At 36.7% G+C, this 8,807-nt stretch overlaps 1 non-coding gene across 1 annotated transcript; it reads left to right on the plus strand.

Annotated features, from left to right (window-relative positions):
- Positions 1 to 8,299: 8,299 nt before the first annotated feature.
- Positions 8,300 to 8,403, plus strand: LOC125126562 (U6 spliceosomal RNA). Its single transcript, XR_007134673.1, has one exon. It is a non-coding gene; the product is annotated as a U6 spliceosomal RNA (small nuclear RNA).
- Positions 8,404 to 8,807: the final 404 nt, after the last annotated feature.

Here is an 8,807-nt window from a genome sequence, read left to right on the forward strand (position 1 = left end):
CACATGACTCATCTCTAGTGGCTTTTGAGCAGAGATTCAGGATAAAGATCAGGTTTCTGGGACTGACCGCAAATATGTTCATCCTTTGGGAAGAGAGGAAAGGAAATACAATGATGCAGAAATATCATAGAACAGCCAGCAAAGAAAGAGACCAGAAGGAGAAGAGCAGACTGGACAGAAAATGCTACACATAAAGAGCTTGACGTCAGTAATCAAACACCTCTTCAAACTATGCTTGACAATTTCAAGGGGTGAGAGAAACAGAAGAATCACTGACATTGAGCCACTCTCACTTTTCAGATGTCCTGTGATTTTTGCTTGACTTTACCAATAAAAATCACATCATCATCACGTCATTTACGGTCAATTATTAGATTATTTTAAAACTGATCAAATTTTGTCCAGAAATTGGCATTCTTTTCCTATGATTTCCATATTTTTGAAACTTTCAGAGTTTTCTGAAATTCCTAGCAAGAATTCTAGATATCATTAATGTTGATTTGACTTCCTGTTAAAAATCTCCCACCGTCCATTCCAAATCCCCTCACCTTCATTTTTTTTTTTTTTTAGGTTTTATTGAGTTTTCAGTTTTAATGGACAAATACAATTTTAAGATGTTTAGGTTATTTCATTGGCATATAGTTGTTTATAGTAGTCTCTTATGATCCTTTGTATTTCAGTGGAGTCAGTTGTAATTTCATTTCTAATTTTTTTGGATTTGAGCCCTCTCCCACTTTTTCTTGATGAGTCTGGATAAGGGTTTATCAATTTTGTTCATCTTTTCTAAGGTTTCATTGATCTCTATTGTTTCCTTTGTTCTCTATTTCATTTATTTCTGGCTCTGATCTTTATGATTTCTTTTCTTCTGCTAATTTTGGGCTTTTTCCTTCTCTCGTTGTTTTAGGTGTAAGGTTAAGTTGTTTATTTGAGCTTTTTCTTCTTTCCTGATGTAAGATTATATTGCTATAAACTTCCCTCTCAGAACTGCTTTTGCTGTGTCTCATAGGTTTCATGTATAGTTGATTTATGATGTTTCTTCAGTTTCTGTCATACAGAAAAATGACCCAGTCCTGTGAATGGGCAGTGGGGCCCTACTGTACAGCACAGGGAATTGTGTGTGATTGGGTCCCTTTGCTGCACAACAGAAATTGAAGAAACATTGTAAGTCAACTATACTTTAATAAAAATAAAAAGATATTTACCTTCCTTGATTCCTCAGTAGAAACACTTTTATTTATTTATTTATTTATTTTGGTTCTTTTTTTTTCTTCCTATATCTCTATATTATAAATTCACATGCTAGGTTTTCATTTATTCATTATAGTCATAATGTACTATTAGCTTCCTGCTATAATGCATTATAATTTAACCCATTTACACAATTGTTACTAAATTTTCTTGTTTTTTTAGTCACCTTTGTTGTTTATCTTTGTTTCTATCAACTGTAAACAATATTCTTGACTGCTTCACTACTATTCTTCCTCACTTTCAACCATTTGTATTTATACATTTATATTATCAAATTTAACATTTCATTTTTTTTCTGTGTCAAGAAATACTTCTGTTCTTTAAATATGTAATGTGCTATTGTTTAGCTAACACCGATTGAGGACTTCCTTTGTGTTAAGCACTATTAACAAGTACTTTGGGTTAATTAACTCATTTAAGCTTCAGGAGATTATAATAGATAACTGTTATTATTTCTGTCCTACAGAAAGAAAACTGGGTAATAAGAAATTGAGACTATTTCTAGATTTGATAGCCAGTAAGGATTTTAGAGATGGTGCTTCTAACAATTACATAATATAATCATTTTAGGATGTCTATTACAGCTGAAAGTTATTAACCACTTATTTACATTAAGACTACAAATAGAATCCATGACAGAGCCAAGCAGTGTGCTGTGATCATACTTAGTTTCTAATCTGATTTTTTAGAGTTCCTAAGTATTTTTTTTCCTTACTTTGCCTGGTTATTCTGTCTCCTAAATTGTTTTAATAGCTCAAGAGTGGGATTAAATCTCTTTTTTTCCCCCTTTGATACCTTTTCCCAAGCCTTCCGTTATCCTGCTCCAAGTTGGTCTGAAGCTCTCTAGGATGGATCATCACACAAGTCCTCTCCAGACCTGGATCACCTCTTTCGCAGATCTCACATTTTCTTCCTTCTTGGTTACTGTTTCATTGTGCTACTGCATATCCTCAAGTAATAACCTAAGAAATAGTGGCAAAAAATATGTTTCAGGGAACCTACATTTTTGAAGTTTTTTAAAATGTTCTTTGGACAGTTGGTTTGACTGCTTTTAGGATCCTAAGTTGAAAATCATTTCCACTCAAAGCTTTGAAGGCATTGAAGGCTTTTTTATCTTGTAGCCTTCAAAATGGTTGACGAGATAACCAATGCTAAGATTATACTTGTTATTTTATTGATGTACTTTTTCTTCTCCTTGGAAACTACTAGGATACTCTTCTCCATGGTATTCTGAAAGTTTATGACAATGTGACAGAGTCGGCTCTATTATTTGATGCACTGGGGACTCATTGTACTTCATCTTATTTCATCATCTACTTTAGGAAATCTCTGTTTTTGTTTCCTCCTTTCCATTATTCTTACTCTCTCAAATTTCTATGAATGAGATGTTGAACTTTTGAATAATTATATATGTGAATATATGTCAAAACTTTTCTCTCATATTTTCTTTTTAGCTTTTTAATTTTTATGCTAGAATTTTTCACTCAATCTCTTGTAACCCTTTAATTTTCTTCCTTTCTATATTTTAGTTTCAGGAAACATTTTTATTAGTGTATAGTTGATTGACAGTTTTGTGTCAATTTCTGCTGTAGAGCATAGTGACCCATTCATATATATATATATATATATATATATATTCTTTTTATCATATTATCTTCCATCATGTTCTACCCTAAGAGACTGGACATAATTCCTTGTGCTATACAGTAGGACCCCATTGCTTATCCATTCTAAATGTAGCAGTTTACATATACCAATCCCAAACTCCCCATCTGTCCCACTGCTTCCCCCCTCCTCCCTGGCAACCACAAGTCTGCTTTCCACATCCATAATCTGTTTCAATTTCATATGTAGGATCACTTGTGCCATATTTTAGATTACACATATAAGTAATATATGGTATCTGTCTTTCTCTTTCTGACTTAACTCACTTAGTATGAGAATCTCTAGTTGTATCCGTGTTACTGCAAATGGTATTATTTTGTGCTTTTTATGGCTAAGTAATATGCCATTGTGTGTGTATGTGTACCACATCTTCTTAATCCATTCATCTGTCAATGGGCATTTAGGTTGTTCCCATGTCTTGGCTATTGCAAATAGTGCTGCAATGAACATAGGAGTGCATGTATCTTTTTGAGTTGTACTTTTGTCTGGATACATGCCCAGGAATAGGATTGCTGAGTCATAAGGTAGTTCTATATTTAGTTTTCTGAGGTACTTCCATATTGTTTTCCATAGTGCTTGTACCAATTTACATTCCTACCAACAATGAAGGACAGTTCTCTTTTCTCTGCACCCTTTTCAGCATTTGTTGTTTGTAGATTTGTTAATGATGGCCATTCTAATGAGTGTGAGATGGTACCTCATTGTAGTTTTGATTTGCATTTCTCTAATAATTAGAGATGTTTCAGCATTTTTTCATGTGCCTACTGGCCAGCCATATGTCTTCATTGGAGAAATATCTGTTTAGATCTTTTGCCCATTTTTCACTTGGGCTGTTTTTTTGTTGTTGAATTGTATGAACTATTTGCATATTTTGGACATTAGGCCCTTGTCTGTTGCATAGTTTCTAAAGATTCTCTCCCATTCTGTAGGTTGTCTTTCATTTTAATGGTTTCCTCTGCTGAGCAAAGGCTTTTGAGTTTATTTAAGTCCCATTGGTTTATTTTTGTCTTTATTGTCATTATTCTAGGAAGTAGATCAAATAAGATGTTGCTGTGATTTATGTCAAAGAGCATTCTGCCTATGTTTTCCTCTAGGATTTTTATAGTTTCTGGCCTTACATTTAGGTCTTTAAACGCATTTTGAGTTTATTTTTGTATATAGTGTTAGTGTTTTCATTTCATTCTTTTACATGTAGCTGTTCAGTTTTCCCAGCACCACTTATTGAAGAGACTGTCTTTCTTCCACTGTATGTTCTTGCCTCCTTTGTCATATATTAGTTGGCCATAGATGCTTGGGTTTATTTCTGGGTTTTCTATCCTGTTCCATTGAGCTATATTTCTGTTTTTGTTTCAGTACCATACTGCATTGGTAACTGTAGCTTTGTTGCGTAGTCTGAAAAACTATATTTTTAAGTATCTAGAGTTGTTTTTATTCTCTAATTTTTTTTCATTGCATCCTGTTTTTGTTTTATGGATGCAGAATCTTCTCTGATTCTCTAATATTGATTAGAAGAAGGGTTTTTTCCCTGAATTCTGAATTAACTCTATCTCCTTTAGGATCATATTTTTCTTTTTAATTTTGATATTCTTCTTTTTGTTGCAGGGTTTTCACATGTTTCAGTATTCTTCATTTTTCTTTTATAATTAAACACAAGGCCACATAAGATTCAGTCTGTGAACTCTCTGGGGGCAAGTAGGCTTATCAACTAGCTAGCTCTCAAACCAGGGGGACTCTAAAATGACAGAATTGAGGCATTTGCTCCAGTGCCCTTTCTGGCTGTCCTGGTTCTTTTAGATTATTCATTCTTCACTGTGAGAAAAGGCCTTCCTCCTTTTCACATCTGTCTTTTTGTTAAAGGAATGCATGCCTGTCTTCCAGGAGCACTATGTACAGGGAAAGGGAAGGCTATGGCAGAGGAGTCTATATTCTGTACTTCACTTAACCTCATTTTCTGTGTCCCCAGCTTCACTTCTACTTGCCACTGTCCCTCTGATTCTACAAGCCACATTCTCCAGCACAGTGCAGAGCTGATGGGTTTCCATCTGAGCTATAGCTCCACCTCCCCCTTCAGGCTTCGGCTTCCTCTTCTCCACATCACCAAAACCCAATCATCCTCATACTTCAAGGCAAGTCTTGAAATCATATTTTGATGATGGCTCCCTTCCCATTCTCACACTGCAGCAGTGACCTGAGCCAGAGCAGTAACAATGATGGATTCTTAACCCGCTGAGCCACCAGGGAAATTTCAGACACTATAATCTTCATTAACAGAAGGTGCTAGTAAATGTTGTGGTTTGTCTATTAAACATTTTATGTCAGCCCATTTTTTTTTCTCAAAATGTACTCTTCAGCCTTCCAGGATGGAAGGTGTTCTTTTCCAGTTCTTCCATCACCGCATAATAAAATCAGAAGTTCTGGGGCAAGGCTTAGATACAGGTGTTCATTAGGAAGCTCTATGAGTGATTAAAACAGGCAGCTGGGGCTGGAATGACTGCTCTTACCATAACCACTGAGAAGGCAAGTTGTAGTCCATTTCAGTGCTGATATTTGTCTCTGTGTGACCTATTTCAAAGTTCCTGCTTTGATAGACATTTTTGAAAGTCTTGATAATATAATAAGCCATCAACAAATTTTAGAGAGTGCCATATCAAGCTACTGACGTGTTATCATCAAGTTCTGTTAGTTGTCAGATACAAGCAATTGTACATTTAATAATTATAGGACCAGGATGTTGCTGAGTCCTGCTTTTGCATGGCGCAATGGGACAGAAAAGCCTCCTATGACGCACATTCACAGGAATGCCAATCTCTGTGGCTGCTCATGCAATACAGTAACATTTTGTCACATTTAAACCTCCCATAAGGGAAAGTATGCATTCCTACATTAAGCATATAGCCCAGTTCAGTTAATCCTGCCAGTAAATTACCAGTATAATAAATACTATTAGAAATGTACATTTTTAGTGTGCAAGTTAATAAAATTTCTTCTTGAAGCATGAGTGTATTCCCTTGAAAAAAAAGCTCATGCCCTACTTTTACATTAAAGCTGCTATTCCCTGAACAATATATTTTCCCACTGTGATAGAATTTTGAAATTCTAGTGTGCATCATCTGATGAGTTTACTAAAAATGCAAAATTCTTGGCCTCACGCTCAGAAAGTATGATTCTATAGATGTGGATGATGGCCCAGGAATCTTCATTGAGGAAATTGTGCAGATTATCCCAATGCAGAAGGAACTTGGATGTTCCTTTGAGAATCTCATTCTCAGGCATAGAGCAGAAAGAAGCAGATTAATTAACAACCCAAAATCTTCTGATAAATACTTTCAGAGGAAATAGAGCAGAGAAAATCAGTATGTAAAGGTCTGCAAAGGACCCAAGTCGCACTAAAGCTAAATAGATGGTAACTCTTCCCATTATACGTATAAGTGAACTGAAAAGATAAGAAAGTCATTATCAGTTTAATAATTTTTTTAAAGAAAAACTCATTTATTGAGGTAAAGAACCCTTAATTATCAAAATGCCAGACTTTGAAGTTCCTGTTGTGGCTCAGCGGTTATGAACCCAACTAGTATTCATGAAGATGCAGGTTCGATCCCTGGCCTTCTCAGTGGGTTAAGGATCCAGCATTGCCCCAAGGGTGGTGTAGGTGGCAGACATGGCTTGGATCTGGCATTGCTGTGGCTGTGGTGTAAGCCTGCAGCTGCAGCTCAGATTCGACCCCCAGCCTGGGAACTTCCATATGCTGCAGGTGCTGCTATAAAACACCAAAAAAAAAAAAAAAAAAAGCCAGACTTTGAAATGACATTTTTATTTGCTCTGTGAAATACTAATTCTACAGAATCATGTTTCTTCAGCATACTGGATCAACGTGTCTCCCCACAACACAAAAGACGCATAATGTCAACTGCCCTTTACAAATAAATAGCAGTTTTCCTACTTGTCTTTCCCCAAGAATCTCTCTGCATATATTTGTGCATTGTGTCAGGACAAACCACAGGCTCAGACAAAAGCGAATAGGTAAACCGGTTAAAACTGGAGGCCCTTCTTTGCTGTCATCTCTTTTCCTCAGAGGAATGATCGCCAAAGGGAGCTAAATGGTTGAAAATAAGTATTCAAATAAAATCAGTATTACATTCAAGCTACTTTATTCATTTTAAGAACTTGAGCTGTTTTTCTCTGTGTTATCATAAATGGAAGCAGGTAGAAACCTGCAAATTCAAACAGTGAGGGAAGTAAAAGTGACAGAAGTCTTTGTTAGGTACTTAAGCAGCTTGGATCATCTTCCTCTCTGTATATCCCCCAGACGAGCAATTATGATTGCTTTACAGATAATAAATTCTACAGGGAAGTTACTCACTCTGATTGAAAAGCCTAGCATGGTTGGGCCCAAAATAACCATGGCCAGATGCCAAGTGAAATTTCCCCTAAACATGACTGTCTTGCCCAGTTCCACAATCCCAGACAAGGGTTGCTCCAAACCTCTTCAGCACCCACCTCATCCCTCTACTGGTTAGAACAAAAGCTCTTGACTTACCCTCCCCTAAATTGTCCCTTCTTGCCTGCATTTCTCACCTGCCTCTAAACTTGTGGCCAGTATTTAACGGCTGACCGGTGGACTGACTGAGCAAAGGTCAGATCTGCTCCCCTTGCAGTTCAAAAGTATTTTGATCCCTAAATGATTAGCTCCTTTTTGTACATAGAAATGTCCTCAATTATGAAGCTAGTCACACGGGAAGGAGGAGGAAAGAAAGGGGAAAAGAAGGGGGTCCCTTGACGATAACTGCTGTGACCCAGCCTTGGTTCTGCCCTTGACCACTTCACCCTCCTCCTTCAAAGAAGCTTAGAAATGGGTACAGGTCTTTTCATGCCATTATTACCTTGTGATTCAGATTTTATTTATTTATTTATTTATTTGTCTTTTAGGGCCACACCTGCAGCATATGGAGGTTCCCAGGCTAGGGGTCAAATCAGAGCTACAGTTGCAGGCCTACACCACAGCCACAGCACTGCCAGATCTGAGCCACATCTGCGACCTACACCACAGCTCACAGCAACATCAGATCCTTAACCTACTGAGCGAGGCCAGGGATCAAACCTGCAGCCTCATGGATACTAGTCTGATTCGTTTCTGCTGAGCCATATAGGCACCTCCCAGATTTTATTTTATTTTATTTTTTTAAAGAATCAGTTTACCCATAACATATGGTGACCAAAAATAAAACCAATGTCAAGAAAAGAAAAGTTTGCTGGTTCACTTACATTTTTTAGGGGGATGATAATATTACCAAACCTTACATGAGTATCTGTGTATCAACCATCTTCCTGCATTAAAAATGCCTGTGCTGGTGGCACTTCCTATTCCAGTTAAAATAAATGTCCCACTGTGCTTGCTTCAGCAGCACATATACTAAAATTGGAATGATTCAAAGATTAACATGGCCAGTGTGCATGGATGACATGGGGATGAGGGAAGCATTCCATATTAAAAGAAAAAGAAATAAAGGTCCCACTGATGATTGCATACATATCACCCAAACTTAAAAAAAAAAAGTCTTAATTTCTACCTTCCACTTAATTTTATTTATTTCAATATTTTTAATAAGTTTTCATCTCTTGGCCTTTACCATCACAAGTAATATTTTCCATTTTTCCAGCATCTTCTATGATGGTTCATATGTCATCAATCCTCAAGTTGTGGTTGGTACATACTGGGATGGGACGGCCATCCAGGGCTTAGACTCAGGCTCGTGAGATAGATTAATCAAAATATAATGGTCTAACGTAGTAACCAAGTTTGTGAACATAAGCTGAGGGGTTTTTTTACCTAATAAGTAATGATAATAACTATTTTCTTGTTTCTTTCTGGGTGCTAATGGCCAACTTCAGAGAGA

The sequence above is a fragment of the Phacochoerus africanus genome, chromosome 4 (assembly GCF_016906955.1).
Source record: "Phacochoerus africanus isolate WHEZ1 chromosome 4, ROS_Pafr_v1, whole genome shotgun sequence".
NCBI classification, from domain to species: Eukaryota; Metazoa; Chordata; class Mammalia; order Artiodactyla; family Suidae; genus Phacochoerus; species Phacochoerus africanus.